Raw genomic sequence first — 19653 nt, 5'->3', positions numbered from 1 at the left:
GTCGGTTTTCTTTCCCGGTGGAAGATGGAAGATAGCTCCTCCAGAATCGGAGGTTTTGTCCAACCTGCAGGTGTGTTTGGTGAGTTCTCCTAAGTCGGCAGTAGATGCGAGATCTCATGGGCTCAGCCGCGGGGCGGCGCTGCTCGTGCGCATTGTCCCCTGGACCTCAGCCCCGCGGACCTGAATGCAGGAGCCCCGACGCGGACCTCCTACCCCCTCCACCCCGGGGCGCACTAGGGGATCTGACAGGCGCATCTGGGGGAGGACTACGTGGGCGATTCTAAATGGCGCTTGGCCTGATCTTGCTTGGTTCTCAAAGCAGGTGCCCTGGGCAGGGGCCCGAGAAGCTGCCAGGTGCAGAAGAAGGCTTGGTAGGAAAGGGGTCTGTCCTGGTGCAGCAGACCCCACCGGACTCAGGCAAGCCCACAGAAGGCGTGTCGGCGACTTGCTGTGTTAGAGTTCCGGACAGGGCAGCTGGGGGCAAGGCGCCCAGGCTCCTAGGCGGGTCCTTTGAACACCAATCACATGGTCTCTGATGCCTAATCCAGAAAGCCCCCACCTGCTGTCATTAAAAATATGTATATTGTAGACTTTATTTCTTAGAGCAGTTAAAGGTTGACAGGAAAACTGAGCAGGAAGTGCAGAGTTCTCTTATACCCCCGCCCCTCACTTTCTCCCCACTCCGGTTTCCCTGTGGTTAAGATCTTGCACTAATGTGCTACCTTTGTAAATACTAGTGAGCGACTATCAATCGACACATTATTAACTGACACCTATAGTTTACATTAAGGTTCCTACAGTTTTATGGGTTTTGACAAATGCATAGTGTCACATATCCACAATAACTAGCATCATAGGGATAGTCCCACTGTTGTGAAAATCCGGCCTGCTGTACCTAGTCATTCCTCTCCCTCGCTGCCAATCCCTGATGACCAGGATTTACTGTGCCTGTTTTGCCTTTTCCGGAATGTCATCTATTTGAAAACATACTGTATGAGGCCTTTCCGGATCTGCGTCTTTCACTTAGCTACAGGCAATCAAGATTCCTCCATGTCTTTTTGTGGCTTGATAGCTCATTTCTTTTTATGGCTGAATAATACTCCATGGTATGGACTTGCTGCCATATTTATTTAGACTTGTTGCCATTCCAGGTAACTGTCTCTTCCTGCAGGAAGGTGTTATGCCCCAATAATAGGTCCGTGATTAAAGGAGTGAGACTGATACAAAGCGAAGGTCAAGTAAAGCTTTATTTTGCGCCAAGCATCAAGAATCTAACCAAACGTTTGGGGCCACACCTCTTACAAGAGAGGGCGACCCTTCTCTGTTTCACAGACTAGCTTTTAAGGGCAAAGGCCATGCGGTCAGGCCTGGCCACGCACAGGTGGCCGATGAGATTGTAACACACACAGGAAACTCCACAGTAATGCTAGGTGACCAATTGAGTTACAATTTACCCTAGTAGACATCTGAACCAGCCTATTACACCTTGATTGGGCTTGGCGCCAAAAAGGCTCCCAAAGGACGGGGCCCATACTCCTTGGTAACCAGGGAGACAGTATGCATCCCCCAGACTGATCGATGTCTCCTCCTGGCCTGACCCACCTTTGTATCTGGGCTTTGTTACCTGAAGCTGGTTTCCGGGACTTGTCTCCAAGTAAATCCCCTGGGGGAAGGGGAGCAGGGACAGTTTCTAAATAGGTCCTTACAAAGGGAAGAGAGAAATTAAGAGTATATTATCTTGATGAGCACTGAGTAATATAGGAAAGTGTTGAATCACTGTACTGTACATCTGAAACTGATATAATGCAGGATGTTAACTACACTGGGGAAGGAGGAGGAGGAGGAGGAGGGGAAGAGGGAGGAAGAGGAGGAAGAGGAGGAGAAGAGCAGGAGGAAGAATGGGAAGAGGAAGAGGAGGAGGAGGAAGAAGAGGAGGAAGAGAAGGAGGCCTGAGGAGGCAAATGCAACTATCTTTCTTATACCCTCAACATTTGAAATTCCTTTCCATTTGGGGGGGGATCCGCAGGTGTGCCTGACTGGTGGAAACCAGGACCTCTCTGCACTACCAAAGGCAAAAGTATCAGACTTTGCCCTCCCACCGCCAGCAATGCCCTAAGCTCAGCCACTCACACGCACGTGACTGAGACTTGGACCACACAATGAGGGACATACAGGCAGGAAGAGTTGGCAGTTCTTCCAGGGGAGCTCTGACATCGGTGGTGGGGCTCATGGCTGCAGCCGGCATGCAGTGGGGGCATCACAAGCCCCCCAACTAGGATGCTGTTTGGGGCGAAGGCTCGTGACCCCCTGGCTACGCTTTAACTCTGCCCGTTTTCTGAATGTAGATAGTTAGGTTTCCTTGGGTGGTCTGAGATTTTTGTCTTTGTGCCAGTCACTTCCTAGTTTGCTTCAATTAGCCATTATCAGTTTCTGTTTGGGAGACAGAATGCTGGCAGTGTGAAAACTGATACTAGAAGTCAGGTGCAGGAAGTGAGGGGTACATGATGTTGGTTTTCTGGTCTGGTTGGGGCTAAAAGCAGTGACCATCTGACCCGTTATTCAGGAATTGGAACCTGGCAGTTATTGACACAGTGACCAAGCAGGGAAGTTGACTATTGTCTAGGTCACCTGGAATGAAGTGCCCAGGGAGGGCTAGGCTCCAATATACTAAATTACCATAGAACACCAGGAAGCACTATACAGTAGAGTGGCTAATACTGTTGGCACAGGAACTTAAAGAAAATGAAACCCAAACGTGTAAACCTTCTACTCCAGCTGGTGCCAAGTGCAGAGAGACTTATCTCTTACCCCTGAGTAACCGAAAAGGCCTCCAACCAAAAGTGGGGTTTGATCCTGCAGGTTACTGACTTATAATGTCAGTTAAAGGAACAGTATCCTTGTCTCATGCGTGAAAGATAGGACACTAATCAGAAAAGAGTGGGATTGTTGTACCCACTCGGCACTTATTCAGTGGACTCAGAAACAAAGGTCAACACTTCAAGCATGGAGGCTAGGAGCCAGCTCCACCAAATGGATTGTGTGCACCCCACCCCCCCGAACCTGGCCATGCCAGGGAAGGGTGCCTAACATTCCAATTAAATCCCCTAATAAAAAGATGGTGTTTTAGAAGCCGGGCAAGCAGCCAGCAATGTGGAAGCCAGCTGGTTATGTTAGGAACCTCCTGGATGGGGCGCTGCTTTGTTCTCACTGGAATACTTATTTTGAGTTTACATGACGTTTTTGAAGTGAAGCAGGTTACCTGTGCAACAAAGGAATGCTGTAGGTAAGCCTCACAGAAATGAGGAAAGAATCTCCCCTTTTCTATCCTCTCTCCCACTGCATAGCCCAGTGTTCCCCGTGGTCTTGGCAAGTGAACCTCAGCAGTCTCTGATGTCAGGTAACCTCCCTTCGGTTACTGCCCTGATGCCTTGTGGGAAGGACTGAAGGTCTGCGAGCTGGGAGCGAGGGAGGGGTGAGGGTGGGGTCACAGGCAAGGGTCGATGGAGCTCAGGGAGGAGGGAAGGAAGGAAGGATGGGGCGCGGGGTCCCCCCCAAACCTGGTGCCTCCCGCAGTTCAGACGCGGCTCTAGAGGAAAAGTGCCTATTGGACAAGAGAGAGTCTCTGGGGAACCGGAAGGCGGCCTCCTGGCCACAGGGTGGTCCCTGGTGAGCTTCTGCTGGGCCTGCGAGTTTCGTAGGGCGACCAGCAACGACTAGAACTCGCGCGGGGCTCTGGAACGCTTGGGTGCGGCATCACAGATGAAGTCATGTAAAGAGGAGCCAACCTCTCGGAAGGGGGTATAGCTCAGGGGTAGAGCATTTGACTGCAGATCAAGAGGTCCCCGGTTCAAATCCGGGTGCCCCCTACTGGGCCTTCGCTTTATTGCTGAACACGGAGGGACCACTGTCTCAGGTGGCTTTTGTCCCCTGGCATATTGAAGTGGCAGGATGACCCATTGGTCACCTCCCGTGGTAACTTTGCCGTTTCACTCCCAGAGGTGAGGGCGCTCTGGGCTCCATCGTAGGGATCAATCTGGACCAACCAGGAGACAAACCCACACAGTAACTTAAGTGGGAAGTTTCATATAAAGAATTACCCAGAGGTGAGGGCGCTCTGGGCTCCATCGTAGGGATCAATCTGGACCAACCAGGAGACAAACCCACACAGTAACTTAAGTGGGAAGTTTCATATAAAGAATTATTGTGTTGTGAAAAGAGTAACCACACAGGTGCAAAGAAAACTCCAAAGTTATCCGAGGGAGAAGAACCCAAAGGGCACATTTGGAAGGGGGACCCCCCCCCAAAGCTGGGAGTAGATCCCTGGGGAAGGTGTGGTTGCAGCAACCTGACCTGTTCACCGTCTCCGGGCAAGCAGCGAGCAAACCTCTTAGGCACAGGAGAGGCCCCTGGAGGCCAGAGGTCTGGAGCGCGCAGCAAAGGCGCCTGAAGGGCTCGGGGACCAGCCCTCTGCCGGGCAAGGCGAGCGGGGCTGGCCGGCACGCGCAGGTGCGTGGGCGGAGTGGGGAGGGCCCCGCGGGGGTTGGGGGTGGTGGGGGTCGCCGGCCCAGCTGGGGCTGCCAGATCGCCGTGGTGGGATTTCTTTCTCTGGATGCCTGGCTGGGTCCTCACGCACCCACACCTCTGACCAACCAACCCCATGCAGCGGAGACCAAGGGGAAGCGCATGGAAAAAACAAAACCAAAAAAACCCACCACCACCACCACCACCACCACCACCACCACCAGGTAGCCGAAATTGGGGAGACAAACCCCTTTTCTCCCGCAACATCCCTCCAGCGCCCTCTACTGACAGCTGCTCACATTACAGGAGAAACGCTTCTAGAAACCGCTCCGTTGTCGCAGGGCGGGCATGGGGGCCTGAATTTGGACCCGAGAGTCAAAAAACTCGGTAGCTGTGTGCGTGTGACTTGTTTGGGGCAACAGGACGTTAGCGGGGGTATGCAGGCGAGGGGCTTGAGATCAGCTTGCCAGGGTAGGTTTGTCCTCTGGAGCTTCTCTTAGTACCATGAGATGTGTCCCTCCTGCGAGCCGCTGCCCCTTCCGCCTGGACCCCAGCAATGAGCACACCCGGCCGCATCTCCAGCCCAGCTCATCTAGCGGAGCCGAGGCGGGCTGGACCCGCAGCTTGAAGCGGACCTACCCGGCCCAGCCCAGCCTAGATCAACTGAATCACATTCAATATTCTGCCCCGCGGGCATGACAGTAAATGCCCATTGTTGTGTGTCACCGGTTTGGGGCGGCTTGTTTTGCGACACTATGGTGGAATCGACTGGCAAATACTAAAATTGACGTGCAGAAGGGGGCGCCTCCTATAAAAAGGCCTGAAGTACAGGGCGTGCCTTCGCAGGGAAGCAACAGGTGCGAGGGACCGGTCAGAATCAGCGGGGGGAATGGGAACCGATTACCCACAGGGCGATCAGAGGCGCGCGACAGCCTGGGAGGCAGAAAGTGCCCTTGAACTTGTAGTGGGTGGGATAGGATGTTTCACGGAAAAATACTGAATACCGGAGCGATTATAGGCTGTTTCTGATAAGGTCCCACAGAGAAAGATTTGAGTTCAGAAGAGAACCTCCGTCAGAATTTAGAGGCAATCTAGATAGCTGCATGGTCAGAAAAATGAAACCATCCGCTCCAAAAGAAAGGTGAGGCCATTATTACATCACTCTAGGAAAAAGACTAACTCCAGAGCCTTCCCGTAAGACATAGCCTCAAACCGAATGGAGCTTAATGCGCTCATAGACTCAGAATATGCCCAAGTACTTATCCTTGAGCTGGAGGCAGAGCAAATGTCGAAAAGAATTGTGATCGTGTAGCTTTTGGCCCAGGGAGTCAAATAAACAGAAGACCCACAGGATGCTTGAGAGACCTGTGCTGCCAAGAGCGTTACTAGCCTGGATGAAAAGAAACGAAGACTGGGAAGTAAAAGGACCTGGGCTTCCCGCATTCTACAGGGGGAAGAAGTTCGGAAGAATGCTCGGCCAGCAAAAAGGACAATTTTCCAATGATCCCTTCAAAAATTGCAGAGGACGCTGAAGGGAAAGGAAGACTCCTCAGACTTGGGCAGAACAGTGGACAGGCAGCTGTCCTGACACCGCAGAATCAGAGCCTAATCATGCTGAGTTTGGGGGTGGTTTGTTAGACAATATTATTGTGAAAAGCCTGACAAATACTGACACTGGGATCCAGAAGGGGGCTCTGGCTGGAACAAGAGGTAAGAGAGGAACATGGCCACATTTGTCTAGCTTTTCGATTTCTGTGAACCAGTTTCTATGACCATGTGTTTCCCATCGTGACCAGTCTTTGAATGTAAAAGGGTTTAGTGCCCTAAAGTCTGTTCCTGTACTATCATCGGGTTTTGGGTGTGTGAGTGATAGGTAATTCATTTTTTAAGTTTATAGGTCTCTGAATCAAGAGAAGCTTCCTCTTGATCTAGTGCAGATCATAGGATCCTGGACTTTGACTGAATGAGGCTTTGGGGGCCTTGGGGTAAAGCTGAGTATGTTATGCGTGCAGGAGAGATTAAGTAATTATGACCAAGAGGGCAGACCACAGTGGATTAAAATGTTGGCCCCAGTTCTGAACTTATTCTGTGTGAGCCCTTTGCCGCAAGACTTTTCAGATGCTCCCAATAGAAGCGGAACAGATTTACTCGCCCTTGATGTCAGTCTGGGTGCTGAGACTCGCTTTCACTGATGGGATGTTAGCACCTGGATCACAAGCCGGGGCTTGAAACCTGCTTGTGTAGCTGGGCAGGATTTGTTTGCAGTTCCGCCATTCCGGGGAGAAAAGTTTCCCTGCGAGCTGCCACTCTTCCGACTTGGATCCAGGAATAAACAGACTTGGAGCAAACCTGGGCACGATTCACATCAAGGATCCAAGCCCAGATGGACCCTCAGCTTGAAGCAGGGCCCCCAGGTCAAGCCCAGACTAGATCCACTGATTGACACGCATTTTGATGACCTATGGACCTTATTGTGGCACGCATCTGAATTTGGGGATGATTTGTTATGAAATATCACTGTGGACGTAGCTAATCCAGGCACGAGTCTTACACTTCCTCTCCCTTCCCCTCCCACCTCCTGAGTGAGGGGAGGGCAGGAGACTACACTTTACCCAAGGAGTTCGGGTTGTGGCTACAGAGTAGAAGAGTGCTGTTAGACAAGGGAAGGTCTCTGGGGAATGGAAGGGCCAACTCCTGGCCAGAGGGTGGTCTCCAGCCAGTTTGTGGTGGGCTTACCAGTTTCACAGGTGGACCAAAAGAGAATAGAATGTCCAGTGCACCATGTAATGCTTGGGTGTGGCAGTGCAGGTGAACTATGCTAAAGAGGAACATGATTTCAGCAGGGGGGTATAGCTCAGGGGTAGAGCATTTGACTGCAGATCAAGAGGTCCCTGGTTCAAATCCAGGTGCCCCCTATGAATGTCTTACCTTATTGCCAAGTGCAAATAGGTAACCTCACTCAGGGTCCTGCTCATTGTAAAGTCATCTACATCAGCAAGCTCCCTGGGTCTGTGTCAGTTTCCACAAGTGACTTCTGGGGCACAGCACATATCATGGTACTGTCATTAATGATGTGTGTGTCAGAAGTTTCTTACTCCTTAAAATTTACGTTATGATCAGGAGTTACCCAGCCTGTCTGCACCGGAATTATTTAGGGACCTTAGTAAAAATACAAATCAGCTGTAGGAATTGGGATTTATAGGGCTAAAGAGATGCCCGGGAGCTTCTGTTTTGAGGAGGCACAGACCCCCCCCCCCCCGCTAAATTTGATGGTAACATCCAGGCATTCCAAGTAGCTGGAAAATTATTTTGGAACTTACAACACTATGTCATTTTAAACAACATTCTAGTGGTAAACACCAATGATTTTTCAAGTTAGTGCCTTCTGCCCAGGACTGAGGGAATTGTAAGAGATGGGCTGTAAGCCCAGAGAGTAGCCAGGGTGCAGAGGTAAGAGAATGTGGCTATGGTAGCGTGGTGACAGACCGCACGGTCACAGTCCAGCGAAGCATGGTGACAGCCCATAATTAATAACTCGACTCCGCATTAAAGTTCAGAATTTAAACACGCTTATTAGATGAGACCAAGAAAAGTGCTTAATTGCCAACCTAGAGGTCCCTGATTCCAATTCTTTTTCCCTCGCAAACTTTGAACCCTCTTTCCATGTTCTGAGGATTCCCCCATTGTATGAGCCCTACTGGAAGAAATGGCTCTGCTTGTGGCTGCAGAATAGCTTGTGGCTATTTTCTCCCTTTTCGTCCCATAGTATTTCTGGCCAAACAGGTGCTCCTGACTCACACTGCACTCAGACTGAGTGACACAAATTCCAGGGTTGGCAGAGCTCAGGCATCGTCCAGCAGCTCCCTAATGGCTGGCCGAGAACCCAGCAGGCGGAGTCCCCTTAGATCACCCCTGCCTCGCGAACCTTCCCTTCCGTGCTGCGGGCTCCCTGCCACCTAGACAAGGACGGTCTCACCTTTTCCCATAGGCAGAGCCAGTTCCTGTCTCTGCAACAATGTGCCTAGGCTGATACAACATTTGGAGTCGGTTGCAGGCAAAAGACCTTAAAGAAAGTGGGGTGGATGTAGGATTTCTTGCCGTGCTTGGGATAGAAGAAAGTAGAAATCCAGGGGATTCTTCTGGGCTGGAAATCCGAGAACCCATGGGCTCTCAGTGGTCAATGAGCTGATTGATCAGTTACACAGATTCAATTGACCAATGGATTGGAGGCAGCTTTTCCTTCCAGTGGGCATTTAATGGCTGTTTATGGCCGATGTCTTCTCTGATTGATCAGTGTCCGTGCTTTAACAATGGCTAAATACTTTTGAGTACCAGCCCTTCTTGGAGTAAATTTCCCACTGGAGGACACACACATAGACACACACACACACACACACGCGCGCACTTTGATATCTCCCATTTGAATGTATATGATGATCTAGCCTTTCTGCTTTTTATTCAATAATGAGTTGAGCTTTGTAGGAAGAGAAACAGCCCTGTTCCTTAGTCAAGGGGATATTTAGCAGACGTCTCAGCAGAAGACAGAGAACAGGAAAACCCTGAACTTATCTTAAAGCCTCCTTCTCTCACATGTTCAGATGTGACAACAACTATTTCCTTGGTCATTCCTGTATATTTGCTGGTGCAAATGTTTCCATAAAAACTGGTGTTGAGGACATGTAGGAATTGTTTCTGGCTTCCCAACCCATCTCCCTTCCTAATAACATCCCAGTTTTCCGTGGATACAGGCTGGTAGAACGGAAGTCTACGCAGGTAGGCAGGCATCTCGTGTAGATGTTCTCCTCGGGATTCCAGCCATGGACAGGAGACAAAGTGCCCAGAGCAGCTGATTCTGGGTCATGTGGATGGAATTCGACTCTGGCCTCTTGCCATGAGTCCGTGTGGCCAAGCCCTTCCCGAGCCTTATCTTCTGCTTCCTAGCAATTCTGTGATGTGTTTCCAATGAGCCCTTTCTGAAATTAAAAAAGACAATTTGCTGACAAAGATCAGCTGACAAAACGGTCTTCACCTTCTTCTTGCTTTCTAGCCATTGGAATGCGGCGTGATGACATCCTTGGACTGGCCTGGTGGATGAGGTACAGAAGCTTTGTAAGAAAAATCCATCTAGTTCTACAGAAATGCAAAAACTGTTTCAAATAAGAAAACCATTGGAGCCGCCAAAATGATGTCAGATATCCTGAGTCTGGATGTCCCCGTGCTGTGAGATCACCAGTCTGGACACAGGGTCTTTGGTTCAACACAATCCGGAAGGGAGCTGGTGGGCTCGGGGGGCAGCTGGGACCTGTCTCCACCGGCCCATTTCGAATCTTATTGGAATCAGTCTCTTTTCAGGATAAAACCATCTCTTGTTTAAGGACAGAAATGATTGGGGTTGTTGCCTTTTTTTTTTTTTTTTTAAGCAAAACTAACTTGTGTGGAGAAAAGCAAATAGGTCATTTCAGAGATAATGTGTTTATAATTTGCATATCACTTTCTTACAAAGATAAAACTGTTCTTCTATGATGTGTTTAACAGTAAAAGGAATTGATTACTTTTTCATGCTGATTTTTAAAAGGCTTTTAGGATACCTGTCTTAGTGGCTACAGTGTAAAGGGTGATTCGTGTCCCCTGAGGAGACTGAGGACGTGGCCGTGCTGTGGGCAGGGAAGATTTCTAGAAGTCTCTGGAGAAGGACAGAGGAAGTTCAGAGTCAGAGAGAGGTCCACCTAGGTGCGGGTTAGTCAGCCAGTTCTCCCTGGTTCCCTAGAGGTGAGGAGTTATAGTGCCCAATGGCTCACAGGCGACACGGGGACCATCAGCAATGCCCAGACCGATAAGGGGGCCGAGTTCCAGGGGAAGAGCCTCTGACCGCATATCAAGTAGTCCCTGGTTCAAGTCTATGCGTCACCTGGTGGCCCTTCCTCTTGTTCTGACCACACATCTGCAGTCACCCTGTCCGGGGTCTGGCTCCGATGACCACCTCACTGCCTTTCCACGCTTTCCACCCTCTCTTCGGGTCACCCTGTCTGTCTGACACAGGGAAAGAGTAACAAACAGAATAAAGGGACAAAAGAAGAGAGATGAAGGGGATAGTTCATCTGCCCAGTTTAGCGCAAAGAGGCGTTTAATCACACACACGGATCCTAGTGGTAACTCGTCATTAAACCAAGTTTTGGGGGCACGATTTTAGTGACTGTCTTTATTTTTGTTTTCCAGATCTATGCCATGCAGGGCACAAAGTAAACTGATCGCTCTGAAATCATCAGGAGCTTGTTAGAGATTCCCGGTGTCCCTTGGCCCCTGCCCAGAGAGTCTGGTTTAGGGCTTCCCAGGGGCCCAAGTTCTTGGGGCCCAAGAACTTTGACTTTTCCCAGCTCTCCTCAACCCTAACCTCAGAAGGTCTGTTGAGCAGCCATTTCTGAGGCCAGCTCTTCCAGATGAGTCCAGAATGTTCTAGTGGCAATCTTCAATGTTTTCAAGGCCAGTGCCTACCCCCAGGGGCTGAGCGTAGGAAGAACACTGGCTCTAAGCAGAGGTAAGAGGCAGGGATGGGCATAGCAGGTAGGACATGCTTCTGGGGGTGTAGGATGGAGAGCACTACCAAGAGCTCATCTCAAGGTGACAGTCAGGGTGTGGCTCTGCAGGATTAGAGTGCTTATTAGACAGCTATGAGCAAGTGGGGGTATAGCTCAGGGGTAGAGCATTTGACTGCAGATCAAGAGGTCCCTGGTTCAAATCCAGGTGCCCCCTATTATACTTACTTTTACCCCCTCCAACTTACTTTTACCCCCTCCAACAGCTGTTGTCTCCCTGGTAGTGAAACCTCAGAGAGAAGAGATGAACCAGGACCCCTCTGTTTCACCTCCAGAGTTTCTCACAGACTCAGGTGGGCTCCACCGCTGAAGCCCACCATGCTGTGCTGGCCGGGCCCCCTCGGTGGCTGCAGATGGGGTGTTCTGCTATTCTCTGCCCAGCACCGGAACCCCAACCCAAAATAGTGGGTCTTGGTGGGAAGCCCAGCTCTGCGACCTGCTCTACCAAACAGGTGTGCCAATACTGCTACCCCCACCCCACACCCCCGACTGCTGGCTAAAGGCCCGGCTCAGCAGTTCCAGAGTGAGCTTCATTCCAGGGTCTAGACCTCTGGCTCCTCGGCAGAGCTGATGGTTCTTCAAGCACCTCCTGGGGGCCACAGGGCTTCCTGCCCCAAATGGTGCTCTGTTGTGGCTCCGGCTGTGATGGGGGTCCCTAGGGTCCCTTGGAGCCTGACCTTCCCACCCTCCCTCCAGGGCCATGGGCTCCCGACAGGCTGCCAGGGACCATCTAGTCTGTTTCCATCAAACAGAAGTGCATTCTGGGCTTGCACCTGTGTGCGTGCCTGGTTACGGGAACTGGTCCTCTGAGTAACTGATCCTCAGAGAGAAGCAGTGTGTGGGAATGAAGGGTTAACCACCAGACCTCCTGTGCTGAAGTCAGGAAAGGACCGGTTGGTCCCACCTGGCTGGGAAGCGGCAGACCAGGGTTAACAGACGCAAAACAGCCAAACAGCTTATTGCCTGCTGTCGGCTGAAATGGCCGTGGAGAGGAAGACCCCGGTGGCTGATTCTAACACGCCAGGCATGACCAGCTCAGAGGTCCAGCTTCTATATCCAGCCCTCAGAAGGACACACGGGGCTTCCGACGACCGTGCCAAGAAAATCTGCCTAAGGCACCCCGTGGCAGGGCCAAACTCCAGAGGCAAACTTGAATCCAGCCGGTGCTAAATTCCCTGAAACTGGTAGCCTCTGTGGTCTCTTTGGTGAGCACTGGGGCATTTATCAGGGAAGAATAGTCCTCCTAAAACTGTAAAGGACATTTATGAGAGGATATGGAGAAATCAATCCCAGCTCCAAATGCCACCAATGCCTCCAGATTTCCTCTTATATCCAGGCTGATGGAACTGCTCTCAGAGGGTCCGCTTCCCCGCCCCTGCCCACTGAATGCAGTAGCTGTCCACTCGCTCTAGAAATGGAAAACCCCCAGTGGGGAGCTTTCCGGCCCATCAGAATCTTTGTGCTTTGGAACCCACAAAGCCTGTGGCTCCAGGAGGGGACAGGGAGGGGTCCCCACTGGGGAGAGGGTGTGTGGTCTGACTGTCCTAGTCAGGGGCTTCAGCCAGCAAAGTAAGAGTCCCCATGCCAGTTCAGAAGGCTTTTGGGCTTTGGTACCCCCAAACAGGCAGCCTTAAACCCCATCCCTGCCCCCTCCAGATGTGCTGAGCCCAGACAAGGCCTTTCAAGGCAGATGGGGCTGCTCACTGCGAGGGCGGCGTCCGTCTTCCTGGCCAAATGCCTCCCCCAGGCTCAGCCCCAAGATTTGGCCTTGGGATGAGGAAGGGGAAAAGGAAGCACCCTTCAGCCGGTGGTCGAACAGGGGAAGCTGGGGGAGAAGGGAGCCCAGGAAGACGTGGAGTGACGAGGGAAGGAGGGGGAGCAAGAAAGTGTGCCAGCGAGAGACAGAAGGAGGGGAGGGGTTGGGCGGGACAGGGCGGCTTCAGGGCACTGATATGAGGGGTCAGTGGGAAAGGGCAAGGAGCTCATGGCCAGGAGAGGGTGAGTCGCCAGGACATGGGGCCTGCTGGAATAAACAGAAACTACTGGGTCCTGGGGGGGGGGGAGTCCCTCCCTGGGGAGGCCACAACCATGAAGTGGTGTCAACCAGGATACAATGTGAAAGGAGCCCTGGCTCAGGGGGAAAGACCTGACTACAGGCCGGGAGGGCCACTGCGAGCTCGTCTGGTTTAGTACTGGACATTCGGTGGCCATGATTCGGGCCATTATTAGGGAAGGCCTCTCTCCTCCAGCCCAGGGCAGCCTCAGCTATGGGGAGGGGGAAGCAGCTGAAGGCAGTGGGCCCCGTCGCATCTTGTCCCAGGTTAGGGAAGTGGAAAGAACCCAAGACCAGCCATGTGGGATCTGGCCCCAACCCTATGATTAATCAGGTGTGTGCTTGGACACATCTCTTAATTATGGCCTCTTTTCAAGCCTGTAACAAGGGGCAACAAAGAAAATTGGTGGTTTCCAATTCTGACTTTCCACTGGGATCATCCCATGAGCTTGTTAAAAATAGAGTCCCTTGGCCCCATGCCCAAGGGGGCACGGATCCAGGCAGCCTGACCCGGAGCCTGTAAGCTGTATTTCCATGACAGCGCATGCCACGGCTCTTACCATCTCACACGCCAGGGGTTGTGACAGGCCGTCCAGCAGGGGACCTTTGGCCTTAGGGAAGCTCAGAGCCCTCCACTGACATAGCCCTGCCTTGACACTGACGTCCTTGGCCGTGGATGGCTGGCACAGGCGGAGGGGGGTGCAGAAGGACATGGTGGACAGGAATGTCTTCCACCTGCCCCAGAGCAGGTCTTGGAGGCTGGCTAGACATGAGGGGCTACGTCAGTGTCTGAAGGAGTTCTGGAATTAATGACAGAGGCCAGACGTCTTCCCATCAATGTGAGGTGAGCTTTTAAGGACAGATGATCCTTAGCTGTCCCTGTTCTTACTGATTTTTGGGTGCAGCTCTAGCTCTCTTTCCCTCACTGAAGCCCAGGACTCTACACCAAGGGCAGAGAGAAAAGAGCCCATTTGGGAGTAAAAGTTTGTAAAGGGGGCACCCGGACTTGAACCAGGGACCTCTTGATCTGCAGTCAAATGCTCTGCCCCTGAGCTATACCCCCTCAGCTGATAGGATGGTCTAAGTCACACTTTTACCTGTGTTGCTACATCACGGTTCAGTTTTGCTGGTTGGCATTTCCCATACAGCTCTGCTTCTCTCAGCTTGTGTCTTCCTCATGGGGGATCCCAGCCCTCCCTCTTCCCGCCTCTCTACTATATGCACCTGTCTGAGGACGCCCCCAGTCGCCTTGATGACCTTTACAGGTGGGCCGAGCTTTAAAACCATCCAGATCACTCTCTTCAACACTAAGGGCTTTTGAGCATGTCAGGGACACTGGGACGGTGACATAACTGTGGCCGATGACAGCACCTTCCCTGTGCTGAGGGAAGGTTCAAAGGTTCAGAGCCCATATCCAATGGTTACTTAATGACACAGAAGAACGCCCATAAGGGGCGCCTGGGTAGCTCAATCCGTTAGGCGTCTGCCTTCAGCTCAGATCAGGGTGCTGGAGTCCTGGGATTGGGCTCTCTGCTCAGGGGGGATTCTGCCTCTCCCTCTGCCCCTCCTCCTCTGCCCACCCTGGCTCGTGCTCACTCTCTCTCAAATAAATAAACAAAATCTTTTTTTTTTTTTTTTTTTTTTTAAAGAACATCTGTGTTAATATGTCATGTGAAAAGGCAGGTTACAATGCAAGCTGGTGCAACCACTCTGGAAAACAGCAGGGAGGCTCCTCAAAAAGTTGAAAATAGACCTACCTATGACCCAGCAATTGCACTACTGGGTATTTACCCTAAAGATACAAAAGTAGTGATCCGAAAGGGCACGTGCACCAGCATGTCTACAATAGCCAAACTATGGAAAGAACCTAAATGTCCGTCAACAGATGAATGGATCAAGAAGATGTGGTATATATACACAATGGAATACTATGCAGCCATCAAAAGAAATGAAATCTTCCCATTTGTGACGGCGTGGATGGAACTAGATGGTATCATGCTTAGTGAAATAAGTCAATCGGAGAAGGACAACTATCACATGATCTCCCTAAGGACAACTATCACATGATCTCCCTGATATGAGGAAGTGGAGATGCAATGTGAGGGGTTAGGGGGGTAGGAGAAGAAATGAAACAAGATGGGGATCGGGAGGGAGACAAACCATAAGTGACTCTTAATCTCACAAACTGAGGGTTGCTGGGAGGAGGGGGGTTCGGGAGAGAGGGGTGGGGTTATGGACATTGGGGAAGGTATGTGCTATGGTGAGTGCTGTGAAGTGTGTAAACCTGGCGATTCACAGACCTGTACCCCTGGGGATAAAAATACATTATATGTTTATAAAAAAAATAAAGATAAAAAAAAAGAAAAGGCAGGTTACAAAACAGTGTGTCTGAGAGAAATTGTAGATGATCTCAGCTTTTTTTCTGCACTTTTATTTATCTTTCAAGTTTTCCATGTTGAGCTTGTGACCTTTGTTTTAAAAAAAGAAAAGATACTGAGGAGAAATTATACTCTAGGAAAGTTCCACTCCTGGGGATTTATCCATCAGAAATACTCAGGTGAGCGCACAGAGATCCACATCTGTGGAGACTCGTTACAACTTTTGCCTTTTTGTGCTTTAGCAATAAACTAGAAACCACCTAACTCTCCACTGACTGGGAGTAGGTCACAAAGCAGTCACAGGATAGGGTATGATACAACAGAAACAGATGACAGAGGTCCAGAGTACGATCTTGGAAAGACGCTTAAACAATATCACTAAGGGCCAAAGGCAAGTTGCCTGGCATATGTATGATGTGAACTCATTTGGACCTTTAGAAAGATACCATAGAAATATATTATTATATATTAAGGAGCGCCTGGGTGGCCCAGTCAGCTAAGCGCCTGCCTTTGGTTCAGATCATGATCTCAGAGTGCTGAGATGGAGCCCCTCGTAGGGCCCCCTGCTCACTGGGGGGTCTGCTTGTCCCTCTCCCTCTGCCCCTGCCCCCTGCTCATGTTCTGTCTCTGTTTCTCTCTCAAATAAATAAATAAATAAAATCTTCTTTAAAAAAGATTATACACACATACAAAGGTATTTACATATAAACATACATTAAATTTATATATATGTATCAGAAATTTTTTTGAGAGAGAGGTGGGGAGGGGCAGAGAGAGAGGGAGAGGGACTCTCAAGCTGACTCTGTGCTGAGCAGGGAGCCTGACGCAGGGCTTGATTCCCCTCCCCAGAGATCACAACCTGAGGCAGAACCAAGTTGGACGCACAACCAACGGCGCCACCCAGGCAGCCCTAAAAATATATATTTAAATATAAATTTTTATATTTATGTATGTGTTATATATAGCATATCTGTAATATATATATATATATATATATATATATATATATATATAATCTCCTGTGGGAGAAAATAAACCAAACAACTACTGCCAATGAGGGGGGGGGGATTCTTTCATTTTCCAATTTACACATGTAATAATAACCCACATGCCTACACACTCCAGCCTTGTAGGTACTGAGTGGCTAAAAATAACTGAGAGAAAGCACTACAAATATTCTTTCCTTTCCTGTGTTCTGCAGCTACACACATCCTGATTCCTCCCTCGGAGGGAGCCCGCTGCCTGGTATGCAGCATGTTGGCAGGCCAGGCAGTTCCTGAGAGAGGTACTTCAGAAGGCGTTACTCATCCCTGTACAGGTAGTCTGGGTGTGGCTACACAGATGAAGAATATTAATTAAGTCACCCCATAGCAGGAGGGGGTATAGCTCAGGGGTAGAGCATTTGACTGCAGATCAAGAGGTCCCCAGTTCAAATCTGGGTGCCCCCTATTTATTCCTAATTTAAATTGAAGCTGCATTTTTAAAAGCTTCCTCTTCCTTATTAGGCGTCAGTGTGAAGTTGTTTTCCCCTGAAACCATCCTTGAGTTCTGGGTCTCCTCTGATTCATCCCTAAGTGGGCGTCATCAGTGTCCTGGTCATCAGTGTCCCTGTCCTATGGGAGGAAACCAAGGATCTGCCGTCTTGCTGCTTCTGTCCTGTCTGTTAAGCAGGGGTAGCGTCTTGTGCTGGAATGAGGGGCGGAAGAGGGGGAGGGAAGCATGTCCCTGTAATTGAAACAAAAGAGTCAGGTATCTGCTGTGGGGTGGGATGTAGCTTAATTGGAGCTATGATTGGGTTCTGCATCTCCGTGGGTCCACCTTTTGTGGACAGTGAGAAAATTGCTGTTCCCTAGAGACACCTGTCTCCACCCAGGTCAGCACAGGAAAAGTGCTAATGATTTTATTCTCTAGCTCCTTGTTTTTTATTCTAGGCAAAGCCAATCCCAAGAGTCTAGGTCACTCTCAGTAGCAGATAAAGTTGCTGGTTCCCTTGCATACACTCTGGTTCCAGGGTCTGTCAGCCCCACACTCACCAACTTTTGTGTGATCCTATCATCAAGAGCTATCTGTTAGCTCCATGGACTCCTGCGGATTTTTACCAGTTCCATTCCACGGTGCAGGGATCTCATCTCTCAACTCCCGGGGTCTCTTCCTATAGTTGCCAAAAGGAGACAGGAAAAGAGAGCAAAAGAACCTAGAACTTGAAGGACAAAGAAGATAGACAATTTAAGCCAAACTGTTATCCGTACTAACATTAAATGTAAATGTATAAAATACCACAGTAAAAAGACAAAGAATGTAACTGGATTAAAAAAAAAAAAAGAAGAAGAACAAAGAATGTAACTAGATTAAAAAAAAAGAACTACTATAGGATGTTCACGTAAGATAGGTAGAAAACATAAGGATATAAATATATTAAAAATAAAAGGACAGAAAGAGATGTAATTATGATAAATATATATCAGGTAGCTATATTAATACCAGACAAATAATTTTTGAGGCAAAAATCATTACAAGAGATAAAGATGATCATTTTGTATCTCCCTCTAGGGAAGCCTAGACTCCTGTTGGCCCCAAACCCCAAGCCCCTCCTGGCCTGTACTTCCCTCTCCACTTCTGTCTGTGGTGGTTGCAGGAATTTGTCATTTCTAACCCCTCCCCTCCAGCACTGTTGCTGTGGTTTCACATAGCAAGAGTCCACTGTCCACTCAGCTAGGATGCATAATGTCCTTGGTAGTTCTGAGAGCAAAGGACTAGCTCACTACCTCTGGGGACCCCAGCACAGCCCAGCCCCTCAGCCACACTGCCCTCTTCCACACTTGCCGTCTCTGCCCTGACCTGTCAGCCTCCCCAGAGGCCTCTATGATCCAAGTATACGGTTCCAAGGGTATGGGGAGGGTGCTCCCAACAGGCATACAGACTGTGTAGGAGTCTGAAAATAATGAGGAGAAACCTCGCCTCCTAGGCCATCAGAACCTCACAATAAAGTCAAAGAATGACATTTCCAAAGGTAGAGAAAGGTTGTCATATTCACAGTCAGAGCAAGACAACTGAAGAAGGGACCAGCCCCAGCTTAGCGATGAAAATCATATACATGGCCTCATATACACAGGCTCTCTCCCATAAGAGGGAAAGGGCTCAATCCGGGGGTGGGGGCCACTCGGGAGCTCTTGGGAAGGGCAAGAAACAGAAACAGGTCCTACACAATTATGGAAGGCCCCACGGGGAGGAGGAGGAAATGGACAGAGGCTGCCACCAGACGTCATTTTCAGTATCAGAAGGTGTCGTGGGAGGGCAGGGACAGGAAAGGGACAAGCCACCCGGCTCTCGGCCAAAGTTCTAAGTGTTTATGGAACTGGAAAAATAAGCACTAAGTCAGAAATTTGAGTCTTTCTCTAACAAAAAAGAATCAGCTTCAATGAAAGGGAAACTCCAAAACACATCCCTGAGGATAAAAGAAGTTTTGTTTTTTCAGGCCCTCATGCTGTAATGCTGATAACAGAACTCAGGATAGAGAATATTTTCAACCCGGGGTGTCAGACAGAGAGCTCTGGGCCAGCTGACCGAGTTAGACAAAGTCCGACCACAGTAGCTTCTCTGCTGCCTTTTCCCACCATCCTGTGTAAAGGGATTGAAGCTTTCTTGCTGTCAAATAATTTATTATGAAAACCTGTTTTTAGCCCATCAAAAGTGTAGAATTCTGCTATTGATCAAAGCCTAGAGGGTGGTGAAATGTGTTTTAGGGAGTTGGGAGAAAGGTCATAAATGATGATTGGTGTAAGACGTCATAGAAATCACTTGTGAATCCCATGCCGTATCTCAGAACTCAGAATGAACTCTGAGATTGTCTACCCACATGCCCAGATGCTCCTTTTCCAAACCACAGAAAGTCAATACACTCTCTAGTTTGGAGATGGATGATATAATTCAGTGGTCCCTTATGCAGAAGTTTACTTGTAAAGCTTGAAGAAGACATACGAACGTCTTCAGTAGTTCCTCAACGTGCACGTGAACATGGGAGCCACAGATCCCAGCCCTTTGGCTTGGAAAGAGAAGACCCCATCCACCCCATTCACAGAAAGCCTGAATTGAGAAGGGGGAGCCCTGA

At 49.8% G+C, this 19653-nt stretch overlaps 5 non-coding genes across 5 annotated transcripts; 4 read left to right on the top strand and 1 right to left on the bottom strand.

Annotated features, from left to right (window-relative positions):
* The first annotated feature begins 3794 nt into the window (after nucleotides 1–3794).
* On the top strand, nucleotides 3795–3866 carry TRNAC-GCA (transfer RNA cysteine (anticodon GCA)). Its single transcript has one exon. It is a non-coding gene; the product is annotated as a tRNA-Cys (tRNA).
* A 3498-nt stretch (nucleotides 3867–7364) lies between these two features.
* On the top strand, nucleotides 7365–7436 carry TRNAC-GCA (transfer RNA cysteine (anticodon GCA)). Its single transcript has one exon. It is a non-coding gene; the product is annotated as a tRNA-Cys (tRNA).
* A 3763-nt stretch (nucleotides 7437–11199) lies between these two features.
* TRNAC-GCA (transfer RNA cysteine (anticodon GCA)) lies at nucleotides 11200–11271 on the top strand. The gene has a single exon. It is a non-coding gene; the product is annotated as a tRNA-Cys (tRNA).
* A 2887-nt stretch (nucleotides 11272–14158) lies between these two features.
* On the bottom strand, nucleotides 14159–14230 carry TRNAC-GCA (transfer RNA cysteine (anticodon GCA)). Its single transcript has one exon. It is a non-coding gene; the product is annotated as a tRNA-Cys (tRNA).
* A 2691-nt stretch (nucleotides 14231–16921) lies between these two features.
* On the top strand, nucleotides 16922–16993 carry TRNAC-GCA (transfer RNA cysteine (anticodon GCA)). The gene has a single exon. It is a non-coding gene; the product is annotated as a tRNA-Cys (tRNA).
* Nucleotides 16994–19653: the final 2660 nt, after the last annotated feature.

The sequence above is a fragment of the Mustela lutreola genome, chromosome 4, assembly GCF_030435805.1.
Source record: "Mustela lutreola isolate mMusLut2 chromosome 4, mMusLut2.pri, whole genome shotgun sequence".
NCBI lineage: Eukaryota > Metazoa > Chordata > Mammalia > Carnivora > Mustelidae > Mustela > Mustela lutreola.
Note: the sequence above shows the minus strand (reverse complement) of the source record. Positions and strands in the feature narration are given on the sequence as shown.